The sequence below is a fragment of the Kogia breviceps genome, chromosome 3 (assembly GCF_026419965.1).
Source record: "Kogia breviceps isolate mKogBre1 chromosome 3, mKogBre1 haplotype 1, whole genome shotgun sequence".
Classification (NCBI taxonomy): domain Eukaryota; kingdom Metazoa; phylum Chordata; class Mammalia; order Artiodactyla; family Physeteridae; genus Kogia; species Kogia breviceps.
In genome coordinates, this window is record NC_081312.1 from 94,930,259 (window position 1) to 94,949,344 (window position 19,086).

The following is a 19,086-nucleotide window of genomic DNA, read 5'->3' on the forward strand; positions in this document are numbered from 1 at the left end:
TTCTAGGCCTATCCATGTTGTTGCAAGTGGCAGAATTTGATCCTTTTTAATAGTAATAGGCTATTGTGTATACATACCACATCTTCTTTATCCACCCATCTGTTGATGGACATTTAGTTTGCTTCCGTATGTTGGCAATTGCAAATAATGCTGCTATGAACGTTGGGATGCATGTATCTTGTCAAATTGGTGTCTTCATTTTCTTTGGACATATACCAAGCAGTGAATTGTTGGCTAATATGATAGCTCTACTTTTAGCTTTTTTCAGGACCTCCATATTCTTTTCATAGTGGGTGTACTAATTTACACTCTCACCAACAGTGTACTAGGAATCCCTTCTCCATGTCATGAACAACATTTCATATTTGTAGACTTTGGAATAATAGCCATATTGAGAGGTGGGATGTGACGTCTCATTATGGGTTTTCTTGTGGGTCATTCATTCCATTTAATTTACAAAAGAAGGTGATAGGCTGGATGTGATCTCCAGGTTTAGTTTGCTAATGCCTGGTATAGGTTATGTTGGGGGAGAATTAATACCTGTACAGTGTTATTTATTGCTTAAATTTTTCAGGTTGACATTTAGTGATTGGTGACAGATTTATAAATTTTTCTGCCTGAATTATATCTGAAATCTATTGGTTTGTTTCTGTTTTATAAATTTGTTCATTTCTATCATTTTTTAGACTCCACTATAAGTGATATCATATGATATTTGTCTTTTTCTATCTGACTTACTTCACTTAGAATGAAATAATGCCATTTGCAGCAACAGGAATGGACCTAGAGATGATCATGCTCTTTCACTTCTGAGTAATATTTGATTGTATACATGTACCACTTCTTCATTATCCATTCATCTGCTGATGGACATTTTGGTTGCCTCCATGTCTTGGCTATTGTAAATAGTGCTGCAGTGCATGTTTGGGTTTGGGTGCATTTGTCTTTCTGAATTCTGGCTTTCTGCAGATGTACGCCCAGAAGTAGGACTGCTGGATGATATGGTAGCTCTATTTTTACTTTTTAAAGGCATCTCCATACTGTGCTTTATAGTGGCTGTTACCAGCTTACATCTCACCAACAGCACAGGAGGGTTCCCTTTTCTCTGTGTCCTCTCTAGCATTTATGGTATGTAAACTTTTTGATGATGGTCATTCTGACTGTGCGAGGTAATACCTTGTTGTAGTTTTGATTTGCATATGTCTAATAATTCGAGATGTTGAGCATTTTTGCATTTTTTTAAAAACACTGTGAGTAAAAGTTACAGTTGACATTGGCTTTTTGAAAGTCTGACTATTTTGAATTTCTGTTCGATAACTACCACAGGACATTTGTTAAGGGCAGGTGTCATTTACACCCTGGCAATCCTTGTGAATATTAAGTGCCTGTAAACACATGTTTTAAAGTTGCTGTTGTGGAAATTGGCACATGCAGTAGGATTTCCTTCATGACCATCTCTGGTTACCTGGGTAACCAGACCCACTGTGGAAGATGGGCTCCTGGATTGTAAATTAGTGTGGGCTGTGGCAGAACAACATCCAAAATCTTTCGTTTTGTTACTTCTTGTTTTTGTTTTAATTTAATTCTTCTTTTTTATTGGAGTAAAGTTGATTTAAAACATTCTGTTTGTGGTAGGCATACAGAATCTAGTTCAGTTATGTATATTCATATGTCTATTCATCTTCATATTCTTTTCCCATATGGGCTATTAGAGAGTGTTGGGTAGACTTCCCTTTGTTATACACTAGGTCCTTGTAGATCACCTATGTTATATGTATTAGTGTGTAAATATTTTCTAGCCTCCTGATTTATAACTTCCACGCACCTTTCTCACTGGGTAACCATAAATTTTTTTTCTAAGTCTGTGAGTCTGTTTCTCTCTCTCTTATTTTATTTTTTTGGCTGTACTGCAAGGCATGTGTGATATTAGTTCTCCCAACACCAGGGATAGAACCCATGCCCCCTGAATTGGAAGCTCAGATTCTTAACCATTGGACCACCTGGAAAGTCCCTGTTTCTCTCTTGTAAATTAGTTCATTGGTATCAATGTTTAAATTTCAGCTATAAGTAGTATCATATGATATTTGACTTTCTCTTTTGGACTTACTTCACTTAGTATGATTATCTCTAATTCTATCCATGATGCTGTAAATGGCATTCCTTCATTCTTTTTCATTTCTGAGTAATATTTCACTGTGAACATGTACCACTTCTTCAGCCATCTGCTGATGGATATTTCGGTTGCTTCCATGTCTTAGACATTGTAAATTGTGCTGTGGTACACATATGGGTGCATGTGTGTTTTCCAATTCTGGTTTTCTCCTGTTATATGCCTGGGAGTGGGACTGCTGGATCATATGGTACCTCTAATTTTACCTTGTAAAGTCACCTCCATACTGTTATTTATAGTGGCTGTTACCACATTAGATCCCAACATCAGCATAGGAGGGTTCCCTTTTGCTACAACCTCTCAAGCATTTATTGTTTGTAGACTTTTTGATGATGGCTATTCTTACTCATGGGAAGTGATCCCTCATTGTAGTTTTGATTTCCATGACGCTAATAATACAGGACCTAGAGCATCTTTTCAAGTGCTTTTCTTTTAAACAGTGTAAAATTTACCTATTGAAATAGGATCTTGAAGGTCTGTTCCTTTGGAATTTATTTTGCTTACCTACCCCTGGACGTTTCCTGATTGTGGGTGTCATCTACAGCCCAACAGTCCTTGTGAATATTAAGTACCCATAAGCATTGTTTTTAAAGTTGCAGTTGCAGGAAAGGGCAACAAGGCATTGGAATTTATTCATACTCAACTTGATTGCTAGGGAAAACAGAGGCTTAGTGGAACTCCTCTTCCTAGGTTGTAAATTAGAGTGTAAAGTGCCAAGACAAATACCCAAAATCTTGTGTCACATTACTTCTTGTTTAATTTAATTTTTATTTATCAGAGTAAATTTGATTACAATGTTGCGTTTGTTCTAGGTGTACAGAATCTGGTTCATTCATAGGTATACATATATCTAATCAGGTTTAGATTCATTCCCATGTTGGTCATTAGAGAGAGTTGAGTAGACCTCCCTTGGCATCTAGTAGGTCCTTCTTGATTATATATTTTATATGAACTATTAAATGCATGTTAACCACAACATCCTCATTTTTCCATTCCTTTCACCTTTGCAAAGTCTGTATGGGTTTTTCGCAGTGGAAATATGTTCATGGGTATCAATTTTTAGATAACACTAGTAAATGATATCATCGGATATTTGTCTTTCTTTTTGTGACTTACTTTACATAGTACGATTACCCCTAGTTCGTCAGTGGTGCTACAGAAGGCATTGTTTCATCTTTTCCATGGCTAATATTCGATTGTGTACATGTACCACTTCTTCTTTCTCCATTCATCTGTACATGGACATTTTGCTTGCATCCATGTCTGGCTATTGTAAGTATCATTGAAGAGTACTTTTGGGTACCTGTGTCTTTCTGAATTGTGGTGTTCTCGGGATATAGGTCCATTAGTGGTTTGGCAGGATCACATAGTAGCTCAATTATTACCTTTTAAAGGCACCTTCATTCTGTTCTGATTAATGGCTGTTACCAGTTTACATCCCAGCAACAGCATAGGAGGGAATCCATTTTCAGAAACCCATTCAGCATTTATTGTTTGCAGACATTTTTTTCTGATGGCCATTCAGACTATTGTGAGGTGATACTTTTTTGTAGTTTAAATTTGCATGTCCCTAATAATTCTTGATGTTGAACATTTTTCATGTCCTTTAAAAAAAACACTGTGAGGAAATTTACCTCTTGAAATTGTCTTCTCCAGATTTTCTACTGTTTTGCATATTAATGTCCAATCCTGATCACAGGATATATTTTTTGAGGCCAGGTGTCATTTAAAGCTCTGCAGTCCTTGTGAGTATTAAGTGACTAATAGCACTGGGATTAAAGCTGCTGTTGCGGGAATTGGCCACAAGGCGGCAGATTTCTACATTCCCAGCTTTGGTTACGAGGGCAGGAGAGCCTTCCTGGAAGTTGTGTTCCTAGGTTGCAAATTGTACTGGAATGTTCCAGGACAAACTCCCAAAAGCTTATGTCTCCTACTTAAGTTTGTTTATTAAATTTATTTTATGTTTTTTATTGGAGTAAATTGTATTAGAGTATTGTGATTCTCTGGATGTACTGATACTGATCAATTTTTCATACATATATCTGTTCATCTTTGTATCCTGTTACCATGTAGGTTATTACAGAGTGTTGAGTAGACCTCCCTTGGTACTTGGTAGGTGTTTGGTTATTATATAATTTATATGTATTAGTGATTATATAATTTATATATTTTATATGTTATATGTTTATATACATATAACATGCATTAATGTATGTATGTTAAAGCCATAATCCTAATTTCTCCATCCTCCCGCCTTTCATTTTGGTTACCATTAGTTTGTTTTATACATCTCTGATTGTCTTTTCCTTTGGAAATATGTTCATTGGTAGGAAACTTAAGAAAACATCTATAAATTATATCATAGGATATATATCATAAACTTTTGACTTACTTAACATAATATGATTATTTCTACACTCACATGTAGTCATGAAAACGGCATTGTTCATTTTTTTCGAAAGCTAATGTTCCATTGGGTACATGTAACACTTCTTCTTTGTCCATTCATCTGTTGATTGACATTTTGGCTGCTTCCATGTCTTGGCTATTAGGAATATTGCTGCAGTACAACTTTGTCAGTCTGTGTCTTCTCGATTTGGCTCTTAGGTGATAGGCCCAGTGGTGGGAGTGCTGGATCAAATGGCATCTCGATTTTTACTTTTAAATGCAGCTCCTTTCTGTTCTCATTACTGGCTCTTACCATTTTACATCTCACCAGAAGCTAGAGAGTACACAGTTCTCTAAAACACCTTCAGCATTTATTGTTTGTAGACATTTTGCCGATGGTCATTCAACTGATGTGAGTTGAAACCTTTTCGATGATTAGATTTGCATGAGTCTAATAATTCCTGATGTTGAGCTTTTATCCATTTCCCTTTTTTTAAAAAAAGAATGTCTAAAACTTACCTCTTCATACTATCTTTTTGAAAAATTTGCCTGTTGTGAATTTTTTTGGCCATTCCCTAACTCAGGACATTTTTTGAGGGCTGGTGTGCTTTACAGCCCTGAGTCCTTGTGAATGTTTTTTGTTTTGTTTTTTTCTTTTTTGTGATACGCGAGCCTCTCACTGTTGTGGCCTCTCCCGTTGTGGAGCACAGGCACCAGATGCGCAGGCTCAGTGGCCATGGCTCATGGGCCCAGCCGCTTCGCGGCATGTGGGATCTTCCCAGACCAGGGCACGAACCCTTGTCCCCTGCACCAGCAGGCAGACTCTCAACCATTGCACCACCAGGGAAGCACTTTGTGAATGTTAAGTGACCGTTAGCTGTGGGTTTAAAGCTGCTTTTCCGGGAAATGACAACAAGGCGGCAGCATTTCTCCATTTCCAGCTCTGCGTTTTGGGGCAACAGAGCTTTCCTGGAAATCGTGTTAGTAGGCTGCAAGGTAGAGTGGAATGTAGCAGGGCAAACCCCCAAGAGCTTATATCTCCTTACTTCTTGTGTGTTTTTTAAATTTAATTTTTATTTATTATCAGCATATTTGATAAAAATGTTGTTTGTTTTAGGTGTACAGAATCTCCTTCATTATATCTATGTATCTAACTATCCATCTTTGGATCCTTTCGCATGTAGGTTATTACAGGGTGCTGAGTAGACCTCTCTTGGTATTGCATAGGTATTTTGTGATATATATTGCATATGTATTAATACATGTCTGTTAACCTCCATATCCTAATTTATCCATTCCTTACACTTTTCCATTTGGTTGAACATAATTTTGTTTTCTTAATCTATGTGTGTCCTTCTCTTGGAAATAATTTCATGGGTATCAATTTTTAGGTAACACCTATAAGTGACATTATAAAATATCTGTTTTTCGGTTTCCTCCCTACTTCAAATTGGGTGTTTATCTCTAGGTCCTTCTATGGTGGTACCAACGGCACTGTTTCATTCTTTTCCATGGCTAATAGTCCATGTGTACGTGGACCACTTCTTCGTTGTGCATTTTTTCTGTTGATGGACATTTTGGTTTCTTCCAAGTCTTGGCTATGGTACATGTTGCTGCAGTGCAGGATGGCCAGTCTGTGTCTTTTTGATTTTGGTCTACTCAGGTGATAGGCCCATCAGTGGACCTACCCGATGACATGGTAGCTCAATTTTTACCTTTAAACACACCTCTATTATATTCTCACTACTAACTGTTATCAGTTTACATCCCTCCAGAAGGTAGAGGGAACACAGTTCACTAAAACCCCTTCAGCATTTATTCTTTGCAGAGTTTTTCCTGAAGATCATTCTGATGGCTGTGAGGTGAACGTTGTTGTAGATTGGATTTACATGGCTATATTTATTCTTGAAGTTCAGAATTTTTTCTTACCCTCTTTATTTAAACAAAAAAGAAGGAGAGGATAAATGGTGCGTTAAATATACCTCTTGAAACTATGTTCTTCAAATGTGGACGTCTTTTGATTTCTTGGTCGATTTACAACCCCAGACTTTTTTTTTTTTGAGGGCAGGTGTCATTTACAGGCCTGCAATTAGTGTGAATATTTAGTGACCATTAGCACTGGGTATAAAACTGCTGTTGTGGGAAACGGCCACAAGGTGGCAGCATTGCTCCATTCACAAATCTGGTTACTAAGGCAGCAGAGCCTCAATGGAAGTCCTGCTCCCAGGTTGTATATTAGAATGGAATGTGCCAGGAGACACCCCCATAAGTTCACGCCACATTACTTCTTGTTAGTTGCTTTAACTTTTTTAATCGGGGTAATGATTAGAATATTGTTTGTCCTAGGTGTACACAATCTGGTTCATTTGTATTATATGTGTATATATATATATATATATATATATATATATATATATATATATATATATATATATATTCATGTACAGATCCTTTTCCCATGTAAATTATTACACTGTTCCATTGACCTCCCTTGCTTTATGGTCACTCTTTTTGATATATGTATTTAACATGTATTTGTACACAAATGGTAACCCTAATCTCAATTTATCCATCCCAACCTTTCATTTTAGATAAGTATAGTTTATTTTCTAAGTTTGTGAGTGTTTTATCTGTGGAAATGTGTTCATATGTGTCAGTTGTTAGATAATGCCTATAAGTGATATTATAGGATATGTCTTTGCTTTCCGACTTACCTCATGTTCTGTGATTATCTCTAGGCTCATCTATGGTGCCTCAAAGAGCAGTGTTTCCTTGTTTTCGATGGCTAATATTCCACTGTGTACACGAACCAGCTCTTCTTATCCATTTATCTGTTGATGGACATTTTGCTCCTCCCGTGTCTTGGATATTGTGAAAATTCCTGCAGTGCAGTTTTGCAGGCTGTATCTTCTCGACTCTGGTCTTCTCAGGTGAGAGGCTCAGTGGTGAGCCTGCTGGATGGAATGGTGACTCAATTTTTACTTTGAAACGCAGCTCCTTTCTGTTCTCAGTGTGCGCTGATGCCACTTTACATCTCACGAGCAGCTAGAGGGTACGCAGTTCTCTAAAACAGTTTCAGCATTTATTATTTGTAGACTTTTTTGCTGGTGATCATTCTGACGGCTGTGAGGTGAACGTTTTGTAGACTGGATTTGCATAGCTTTATTAATTCCTGATGTTGAACATTTTATCATTCCCCTTCTTTAACAAAAAAACAAAGAAAATGAGAAGACAAAATGTGCGTACACTATGCCTCTTGAAATTGTCGTTTCGAAATGTGCAGGTCTTTTTGAGTTTTCGGCTCAATTTATGACCCACAGATTTGTTTTGAGGGCAGGCGTCATTTACAGGCCTGCAATTATTTTGAATATCAAGTGACAATTAGCTCTGGGTATAAATCTGCTGTTTTGAGCAACATCCAAGAGGTGGCAGCAATTCTCCTTTACCAAATATTGTTACTAGGGCAAAAGAGCCTGAATGGAAGTCGGGTTCTAGGTGGTAATTTAGAATGGAATGTACCAGGAAAAAAAACCTTAAGTTTATGTCTCACTAATTCTTGTTCGTTTTTTAACTTTAGTATGTATTTTTTGCCACAGAATGTTTGATTACAATGTTTGGCTTGTTCTACGTGTGTAAGATATGGTTCTTTTACACATATACATATATCTATATTTCTTTGAATCCTTTTTCCATGTAGGTTATGACACAATGTTGAGTACTCTTCTCTTGGTATTCCGTAGGTCTTTGGTGATTATGTATTTCACCTCTGTTTGTATATCTCTGTTAAACACAATATCCTAATGTATACAATCTTCACACCTTTCATTGGTGAACCATAAGTTTTCTTAATGCATCTGTGATAGCCTTTCTCTGTGGAAGTATCATCACTGGTGTCAATTTTTAGGTAACACCTATAAGTGATATCGTAGGATATATATCTTTCGCTTAGTGACTTACTGCAAGTTGCGTGATTAACTCTAGACTCACCTGTGGTGCTGTTGATGGCATTGTTTCATTTTTTTCCTTGGCTAATATTCCATCTGTACAGGTCCCTGTTCTTCTTTGTCCACTCATTTGTAGATGGGCTTTTTGGTTGCTTCCATGTCTTGGCTCTTGTAATACTGCTGCCATGGAGATTTGCCTGCCTGTGTCTTTCCACTTCTGTCTTCTTAGCTTATAGGCCCAGGAGTGGGCCTGCTGGATCATATCGTAACTCAGTGTTTACCTTGTAAAAGCACCTCCATTCTTTCCCATTAGTGCCTCTTGCCAGGTTAAGTCCCACTTAACGTAGAGGGTATGCACTTCTCCACAACCCCTTCAGCATGAATTGTTGGTAGTTTTGTTGCTGATGGTTCTTCTGACTGGTGAGAGCCGATACCTCCGTGGTTGGATGTGCATGCGTCTCATAAAGCCTTGAAATTGAGCTTTCAGGGATGTCCTTATTTTCTTCAAACTGTGTGTAGCTTACCTCATCACATTCTTTTCTTAAAGTATGTGCCACGTTTTGAAATATTTTGGCCAGTACCACCCTCAAGACATTTTGAGGGCAGCTTTCATTGACAGCCCTCCAGGACTTGTGCACATGAAGTGACCGATAGCACGGATTTTCAAGCTGCTGTTGCAGGTAACGTCCAGAGGGCTGCAGCATTTCTGCGTTTCCCAGTCTGGTAACTAGTGATACAAACCTTCCTGCCAGTGGTGTTCCTCGGTTATCAATGACGGTGGAATGTGTCTGGAGAAATCCCCCAAAGCTGATGTCTCGTTACTTATATCTGTTTTTAAAATGGAATTACTAATTTTCACTGGAGTACTATTCCATTGTGTACATGGCCCACTTCTCCTTTCTGCATTCCTCTGTTGCTGGACATTTTCATTGCTTCCAAGTGTTGGCTATGGTAAACATTGCTGGATTGCAGGATTGCCAGCCCGTGTCTTTTTGATTCTCATCCTGTCATGTGATAGACCCACCAGTGCGTATGCTTGATTGAACGGTCGCTCAATGTTGACCCTTTCCAGGCAACTCCACTGTGTTTTCCTTAGGGGCTCTTACCACGTCCCACTTAGAACCGAGGGTACGCATTTCTTCACCACCCCTTCAGCATTTATTGTTTGCAGAAGTTTTGCTGATGGCCGTTCTGAGTGGTGTGCCCTGATAGGTTTTTATAACGTATATTTTCGTGTCTTTAGTAATTCCTAAGTTTCAGCATTTTTCCACGCCTTTTTTTATTCTGTTAAGCAAAAACAGAAAAAAAAAAACTGTGAGTACAGTAAACCTCCTGAAATTGTCTTCTTGGAAGCTTACCCTCTTTTGACTTTTTTGGTCGATTTTCGACCCCAGGATTTGTTTTGGAGGGCAGGTGTCATTTACAAGCCTGCAATGTGTGTGAATATTGAGTGACCATTAGCACTGACTTTAAAGCTGCTGCTGTGGGAAACGGCCACAAGGCGTCAGCATTGCTACATTCCCACATCTGGTTACTAGGGCAGCAGAGCCCTTCTGGAAGTCCTGTTCCCATGTTGTAAATTAGAATGGAATGTGCCAGGAAAAATCCCCAGAAGTTTATGTCACATTACTTCTTTTTCACTCTTTTAATTTTTTTAATCGGGGTAATGATTAGAATATTGTTGGTCCTAGGTGTACACAATCTGGTTCATTTGTATGTTTTATATATATATATATATATATATATATATATATATATATATATATATATATACATTCTTGTACAGATCCTTTTCCCATGTAAATTACTACAGAGTGTTCTGGTGACCTCGCTTGCTATATGGTCGGTCTGTTTGATATATGTATTTAATATGCATTTGTACACATATGGTGACACTAATCTTAATTGATCCATTCCCCCCACCTTTCATTTTACATAAGCTTAGTTTGTTTTCTAAGTCTGTGAGTGTCTTTCGTTGTGGAAATATGTTCATTTGTGTCAGCTGTTAGATATCGCCTATAATTGATATCATATGATATGTCTTTTGCTTTCCGACTTACCTCATATTCTGTGATTATCTCTAGGCTCATCTCGGGTGCCTCAAAGAGCAGTGTTTCCTTGTTTTCCATAGCTAGTATTCCACTGTGTACATGGACCAGCTTTTCTTATCAGTTCATCTGTTGATGGACATTTTGGATGCTTCGGTGTCTTGGCTACTGTGAAAATTCGTGGAGTGCAGCTTTTGCAGCCTGTGTCTTCTCGACTCTGGTCTTCTCAGGTGAGAGGCTCAGCTGTGGGTGTTCTTCATGGAATGGTGGCTCAATTTGTAATTTAAAACGCAGCTCCTTTCTGTTCTCATTATTGGCTGTTACAACTAAACATCTCCTCAGCAGACAGAGGGAACAGAGTTCTCTAAAACCCCTTCAGCATTTATTGTTTGTAGTCTTTTTCTGATAGTAGTTAACTTGTCTGAGTTGAAAGCTCTTTGTAAGTTAGATGAGTCTGATAATTCCTGATGTTGATCTTTTCTCCATTTTCCTTCTTTGATAAAGAGTGAGTAAAACTTACCTCTTCATACTATCTCATTGACACATTTGCATGCTTTGAATATCGTTGGCCATTGTCCAGCTCAGGACATTTTTTGAGGGCAGGTGTCTTTTAGAGGCCTGAGTCCTTGTGAATGTTAAGTGACCCATAGCTATGCGTTTAAAGCCGCTCTTGCGGGAAACGGCCACAAGGCGGCAGCATTTCTCCATTTCCAACTATGGGTTTTTCTGCAACAGAGGCTTCCTGGAAATTGTGATCGTAGGCTACAAATTAGAGTGCAGTGTGCCAGGGCAAACCCCCAAGAGCTTATAGCTCCTTACTTCTTGTGTCTTTGTTTTTCAAATTTAATTGTTATCTATAATCACAGCAAATTGGATAAAAATATGTGTGTTCTACGTGTACAGCATCTGGTTCCTTATATGTATATATCGATCTATTCATCTTTGGATCCTTTCCCTTGTAGGTTATTACAGAGCGTTGAGTCGACCTCTCTTGGTATTCCTTAGGTATTTTGTGATTATGTATTTCATATGTATCAGTACATGTCTGTAAACCCCTATATCCAAACTCATACATTCCATACACCTTTCCATTTGGTTAAACATAGTTGGTTTTCGGAATATATGCACGGCCTTCTCTGGGAAATGATTTCATGGGTATCAGTTTTTAGGTAACAACTAAAAGTGATGTCATTGGATATATATCTTTTGGTATCTTTTGTACTTCCTTTGGGGTGATTATCTCTAGATCCTTCTATGGTGGTGCCAGCGGCGAAGTTCCATGCTTTTTCGTGGCCAATATTCCATTGTGTACTTGAGCCCCTTCTTCTTGGTGCATTGTTCTGTTGATGGACATTTGGGTTTCTTCCAAGTCTTGGCTATGGTACATGTTGCTGCAGTGCAGGATGGCCAGCCTGTGTCTTTTTGATTTTGGTCTACTCGGGAGATAGGACCACCAGTGGGCTTACCCGATTACATGTTAGCTCAATTTTTACCTTTCAACGCACCTCCACTGTGTTCTCACTACTAGCTGTTACCAGGTTACGTCCAAGCAGCAGCTGGAGGGCACAGAGTTCTCTAAAACACCTTGAGCATTTATTCTTTGTAGACTCTGTGGCTGATGATCATCCTGACGACTGTGGGTGAACGTTTTTGTCGACTGGATTTGCATGGCTTTATTCATTCCTGATGTTGAGCACTTTTCCATGCCCTTTTATTTATCACGAGAGAAAGAAAGAAAGAGAAGACAAGATGTGCGCAAAATATGCCTCTTGAAATTGTCGTTTTGAACTGTGCATATCTTTTGAGGTTTTCTCCTCGATTTACGACCCCAGGATTGTTTTTGAGAGTAGGTGTCATTTATAGGCCTGCAGTGATTTTGAATATCAAGTGACCATGAGCATTGGGTTTAAAGCTGCTGTTTTGAGAAACGGCCACAAGGCGGCAGCAGGTCTCCTTTACCAAACCTGGTTACTAGGGCAACAGAGCCTCCAGGGAAGTCCTATTCTAGGTTGTCAATTAGAATGGACTGTGCCAGGAAAAAGCCCCTTAAGTTTGTGTCTCACTACTTACTTGTTCGTTTTTTAATTTAATGTTTATTTTTTCTCGCAGCAAGTTTGATTACAATGTTTTGCTTGTTGTAGGTGTGAAAGATGTGGCTCTTTTACACATAAACATGCATCTAGTCTTCTTTGGATCCTTTTCCCATGTAGCTTATGACACAATGTTGAGTACTCTTCTCTTGGTGTTCCGTAGGCCTTTGGTGATTATGTATTTCACCTGTGTTTGTATATCTCTCTTAAACACAATTTCCTAATGTACACAATTCTCACACCTGTCCATGGGTGAACCATAAATCTGTTTATTGCATCTGTGATTGCCTTTCTCTGTGGAAATATCTTCAGTGATATCAATTTTTAGGTAACACCTATAAGTGATATCGTAGGATATGTATCTTTCGCTTTGTGACTTACTGCAAGTTGCGTGATGAACTCTAGCCTCACCTATGGTGCTGTTGATGGCATTGTTTCATTTTGTTTCCTTGGCTAATATTCCATCTGTACAGGTCCCTGTTCTTCTTTGTCCACTCATCTGTTGATGGACTTTCTGGTTGCTTCCATGTCCTGGCTATTGTAATACTCCTGCAATGCAGATTTGCCTGCCTGTGTCTTTCCACTTCTGTCTTCTTTCTTAGGTTATAGGCCCAGGAGTGGGCCTGCTGGGTAATATCGTAACTCAGTGTTTACCTTGTAAAGGCACCTCCATTCTGTTCCCATTAGTGCCTCTCACCAGGTGAAGTCCTGTGGCGAGCATTGCCCTCTGAGGAAGGTGCCACTAAGACCCTCATAAGCCTCAGGGCCCGACTGTACTCTCCTTGGTATGCATCCTGGACTTTATGGTATGAACATACAAAAGGAGATGGTCTTTGGCCAAATCGCTCCAGGGACCTGCTCCGTTACTGGGAGTCCCTGGTTGTTCCCTAAAGCTAGGAAAAGCAACCCTGGAGGGGGAATTGGTGCCTTTGAGGGAGAAGCCGAGCAGCCAACCAACCAGCTGATGCTGATAAGGTGTGACTAAGCCGAGAAGCCAACCAACCAGCTGATGCCGATAAGGCGTGACTAAGCAAATTCCCTGCTTTAGGGGTGTATATATATGGCTATGCTTTGTTATTAAACTTGCCTTGCAACCGTCAGTTGCTTGTGCCCTTCTGATCCCATACCTTGGTGCGTTCACTTCCCTACCCCCTCTCGTCGATTGTTGCTACACTTTGAGGACCCGCCGCGGCTGGCGGCAAAGTCCCACTTCACGTAGAGGGTATGCACTTCTCCACAACCCCTTCAGCATGAATTGTTGGTAGTTTTGTTGCTGATGGTTCTTCTGACTGGTGTGAGCCGATACCTCCGTGGTTGGATGTGCATGCGTCTCATAAAGCCTTGAAATTGAGCTTTCAGGGATGTCCTTTTTTTCTTCAAACTGTGCGTGTAGCTTACGTCATCACATTCTTTTCTTGAAGTATGTGCCACGTTTTGAAATATTTTGGCCACTACCTCCCTCAGGACATTTTGAGGGCAGGTTTCATTGACAGCCCTCCAGGACTTGTGCACATGAAGTGACCATTAGCACGGGTTTTCAAGCTGCCGTTGCAGGTAACGGCCAGAGGGCTGCAGCATTTCTGCGTTTCCCACTCTGGTAACTAGTGAAACAGACCTTCCTGCCAGTGGTGTTCCTCGGTTATCAATGACGGTGGAATGTGTCTGGAGAAACCCCCCAAAGCTGATGTCTCCTTACTTATATCTGTTTTTAGAATGGAACTTCTATTTTTCACTGGAGTACTCTTCCATTGTTTCCATGGCCCACTTCTCCTTTCTGCGTTCCTCTGTTGCTGGACATTTTCTTTGCTTCCAAGTGTTGGCTATGGTAAACATTGCTGGATTGCAGGATTGCCAGCCCGTGTCTTTTTGATTCTCATCCTGTCGGGTGATAGACCCAGCAGTGGGTATGCTTGATTGAACGGTCGCTCAATGTTGACCCTTTCCAGGCAACTCCACTGTGTTTTCCTTAGGGGCTCTTACCACGTCCCACTTAGAACCGAGGGTACGCATTTCTTCACCACCCCTTCAGCATTTATTGTTTGCAGAAGTTTTGCTGATGGCCATTCTGAGTGGTGTGACCTGATAGGTTTTTGTAACGTGTATTTTCGTGTCTTTAATGATTCCTAAGGTTCAGCCTTTTTCCACGCCCTTTTTTTATTCTGTTAAACAAAAACAGAAGAAAAACCGTGAGTACAATAAACCTCTTGAAATTGTCTTCTTGGAAGGTTGCCCTCTTTTGACTTTTTTGGTCGATTTTCGACCCCAGGATTTTTTTTTTTTTGGAGGGCAGGTGTCATTTACAAGCCTGCAATGTGTGTGAATATTGAGTGACCATTAGCACTGACTTTAAAGCTGCTGCTGTGGGAAACGGCCACAAGGCGTCAGCATTGCTACATTCCCACATCTGGTTACTAGGGCAGCAGAGCCCTTCTGGAAGTCCTGTTCCCAGGTTGTCAATTAGAACGGAATGTGCCAGGAAAAAACCCCAGAAGTTTATGTCACATTACTTCTTGTTCGCTCTTTTAATTCTTTTGATCGGGGTAACGATTAGAATATTGTTGGTCCTAGGTGTACACAATCTGGTTCGTTTGTACGTTTTGTGTGTGTGTATATATCTATATCTATATCTATATCTATATCTATATCTATATCTATTCTTGTACAGATCCTCTTCCCATGTAAATTATTGCAGAGTGTTCTGGTGACCTCCCTTGCTATATGGTCGGTCTGTTTGATATATGTATTTAATATGTATTTGTACACATATGGTGACACTAATCTTAATTTATCCATTCCCCCCACCTTTCATTTTACATAAGCTTAGTTTGTTTGCTAAGTCTGTGAGTGTCTTTCTTTGTGGAAATATGTTCATTTGTGTCAGCTGTTAGATAACGCCGATACGTGATGTCATACGGTATGTCTTTTGCTTTCCGACCTAACTCATGTTCTGTGATGATCTCTAGGCTCATCTCGGGTGCCTCAAAGAGCAGTGTTGCCTTGTTTTCCATGGCTAATAGTCCACTGTGTCCACGGACCAGCTCTTCTTATCCATTCATCTGTTGATGGACATTTGGGTTGCTTCGGTGTCTTGGCTACTGTGAAAACTCGTGGAGTGCAGCTCTTGCAGCCTGTCTTCTCAGGTGAGAGGCTCAGCTGTGGGTGTTCTGGATGGAATGGTGGCTCAATTTTTAATTTAAAACGCAGCTCCTTTCTGTTCTCATTATTGGCTGTTACAACTAGACATCTCCTCCGCAGACAGAGGGAACAGAGTTCTCTAAAACCCCTTCAGCATTTATTGTTTGTAGTCTTTTGGCTGACGGTAGTTAACTTGGGTGAGTTGAAAGCTTTTTGTAGGTTAGAGGAGTCTGATCATTCCTGATGTTGAGCTTTTCTCCATTTTCCTTTTTTTGATAAAGAGTGAGTAAAACTTACCTCTTCATACTATCTCTCTGACACATTTGCCTGCTTTGAATTTTTTTGGCCACTGCCTAGCTCAGGAGATTTTTTTTTTTTTTGAGGGCAGGTGTCTTTTAGAGGCCTGAGTCCTTGTGAATGTTAAGTGACCCATAGCTATGCGTTTAAAGCCGCTCTTGCGGGAAACGGCCACAAGGCGGCAGCATTTCTCCATTTCCAACTCTGGGTTTTCCTGCAACAGAGGCTTCCTGGAAATTGTGTTCGTAGGCTGCAAATGAGAGTGCAGTGTGCCAGGGCAAACCCCCAAGAGCTTATATCTCCTTACTTCTTGTGTGTTTTTAAAAATTTAATTGTTATCTAGTATCACAGCCAATTGGATAAAAACGTGGTGTGTGTTCTAGGTGTACAGCATCTGGTTCATTATATGTATGTATCGATCTATTCATCTTTGGATCCTTTCCCGTGTAGGTTATTACAGAGCGTTGAGTCGACCTCTCTTGGTATTCCTTAGGTATTTTGTGATTATATATTTCATATGTATCAGTACATGTCTGTAAAGCCCCATATCCAAATTCATACATTCCTTACACCTTTCCACTTGGTTAAGCAGAGTTGGTTTTCTGGATCTATGCACGGCCTTCTCTTGGAAATGACTTCACGGGTATCAATGTTGAAGTAACAACTATAAGTGATGTCATAGGATATTTATATTTCGGTTTCTTTCGTACTTCCTTTTGGGTGAGTATCTCTAGATCCTTCTACGGTGGTGCCAGCGGCACTGTTCCATGCTTTTCCGTGGCTCATATTCCATTGTGCACATGGGCCCCTTCTTCTTGGTGCATTGTTCTGTTGATGGACATTTGGGTTTCTTCCAAGTCTTGGCTATGGTACATGTTGCTGCAGTGCAGGATGGCCAGCCTGTGTCTTTTTGATTTTGGTCTACTCGGGAGATAGGCCCATCAGTGGGCCTACCCGATTACATGTTAGCTCAATTTTTACCTTTCAACGCACCTCCACGGTGTTCTCACTACTAGCCGTTGCCACGTTACGTCCCAGCGGCCGCTAGAGGGCACAGAGTTCTCTAAAACACCTTGAGCATTTATTCTTTGTAGACTCTGTGGCTGATGATCATCCTGACGACTGTGGGTGAACGTTTTTGTCGACTGGATTTGCATGGCTTTATTAATTCCTGATGTTGAGCATTTTTCCATGCCCTTTTATTTATCACGAGAGAAAGAAAGAAAGAGAAGACAAAATGTGCGCAAAACATGCCTCTTGAAATGGTCGTTTTGAAATGTGCACGTCTTTTGAGTTTTTTTCCTCGATTTACGACCCAAGAATTGTTTTTGAGGGCAGGTGTCATTTATAGGCCTGCAATGATTTTGAATATCAAGTGACCATTAGCACTGGGTTTGAAGCTGCTGTTTTGAGAAACGGCCACAAGGCGGCAGCAGGTCTCCTTTCCCAAACCTGGTTACTAGGGCAACAGAGCCTCCGTGGAAGTTGTATTCTCGGTTGTCAATTTGAATGGAATGTGCCAGGAAAAAGCCCCTTAAGTTTGTGTCTCACGACTGACTTGTTCGTTTTTTAATTTAATGTTTATTTTTTTCTCACAGCAAGTTTGATTACAATGTTTTGCTTGTTGTAGGTGTGAAAGATGTGGCTCTTTTACACATAAACATGTATCTAGTCTTCTTTGGATCCTTTTCCCATGTAGCTTATGACACAATGTTGAGTACTCTTCTCTTGGTGTTCCGTAGGCCTTTGGTGATTATGTATTTCACCTGTGTTTGTATCTCTCTCTCTCTCTTTTTTTTTTTTTTTGTGGTATGCGGGCCTCTCACTGTTGTGGCCTCTCCCGTTGCGGAGCACAGGCTCCGGACGCGCAGGCCTAGCGGCCATGGCTCACAGGCTTAGTTGCTCCGCGGCATGTGGGATCTTCCCGGACCAGGGCACGAACCCGTGTCTCCTGCATCGGCAGGCGGATTCTCAACCACTGCGCCACCAGGGAAGACCTGTATATCTCTCTTAAACCCAAGTTCCTAATGTACACAGTTCTCACACCTGTCCATGGGTGAACCATAAATCTGTTTATTGCATCTGTGATTGCCTTTCTCTGTGGAAATATCTTCAGTGATATCAATTTTTAGGTAACACCTATAAGTGATATCGTAGGATATGTATCTTTCGCTTTGTGACTTACTGCAAGTTGCGTGATGAACTCTAGCCTCACCTATGGTGCTGTTGATGGCACTGTTTCATTTTGTTTCCTTGGCTAATATTCCATCTGTACAGGTCCCTGTTCTTCTTTGTCCACTCATCTGTTGATGGACTTTCTGGTTGCTTCCATGTCCTGGCTATTGTAATACTCCTGCAATGCAGATTTGCCTGCCTGTGTCTTTCCACTTCTGTCTTCTTTCTTAGGTTATAGGCCCAGGAGTGGGCCTGCTGGATCATATCGTAACTCAGTGTTTACCTTGTAAAGGCACCTCCATTCTGTTCCCATTAGTGCCTCTTACCAGGTGAAGTCCTGTGGCGAGCATTGCCCTCTGAGGAAGGTGCCACTAAGACCCTCATAAGCCTCAGGGCCCGACTGTACTCTCCTTGGTATGCATCCTGGACTTTATGGTATGAACATACAAAAGGAGATGGTCTTTGGCCAAATCGCTCCAGGGACCTGCTCCGTTACTGGGAGTCCCTGGTTGTTCCCTAAAGCTAGGAAAAGCAACCCTGGAGGGGGAATTGGTGCCTTTGAGGGAGAAGCCGAGCAGCCAACCAACCAGCTGATGCTGATAAGGTGTGACTAAGCCGAGAAGCCAACCAACCAGCTGATGCCGATAAGGCGTGACTAAGCAAATTCCCTGCTTTAGGGGTGTATATATATGGCTATGCTTTGTTATTAAACTTGCCTTGCAACCGCCAGTTGCTTGTGCCCTTCTGATCCCATACCTTGGTGCGTTCACTTCCCTACCCCCTCTCGTCGATTGTTGCTACACTTTGAGGACCCGCCGCGGCTGGCGGCAAAGTCCCAC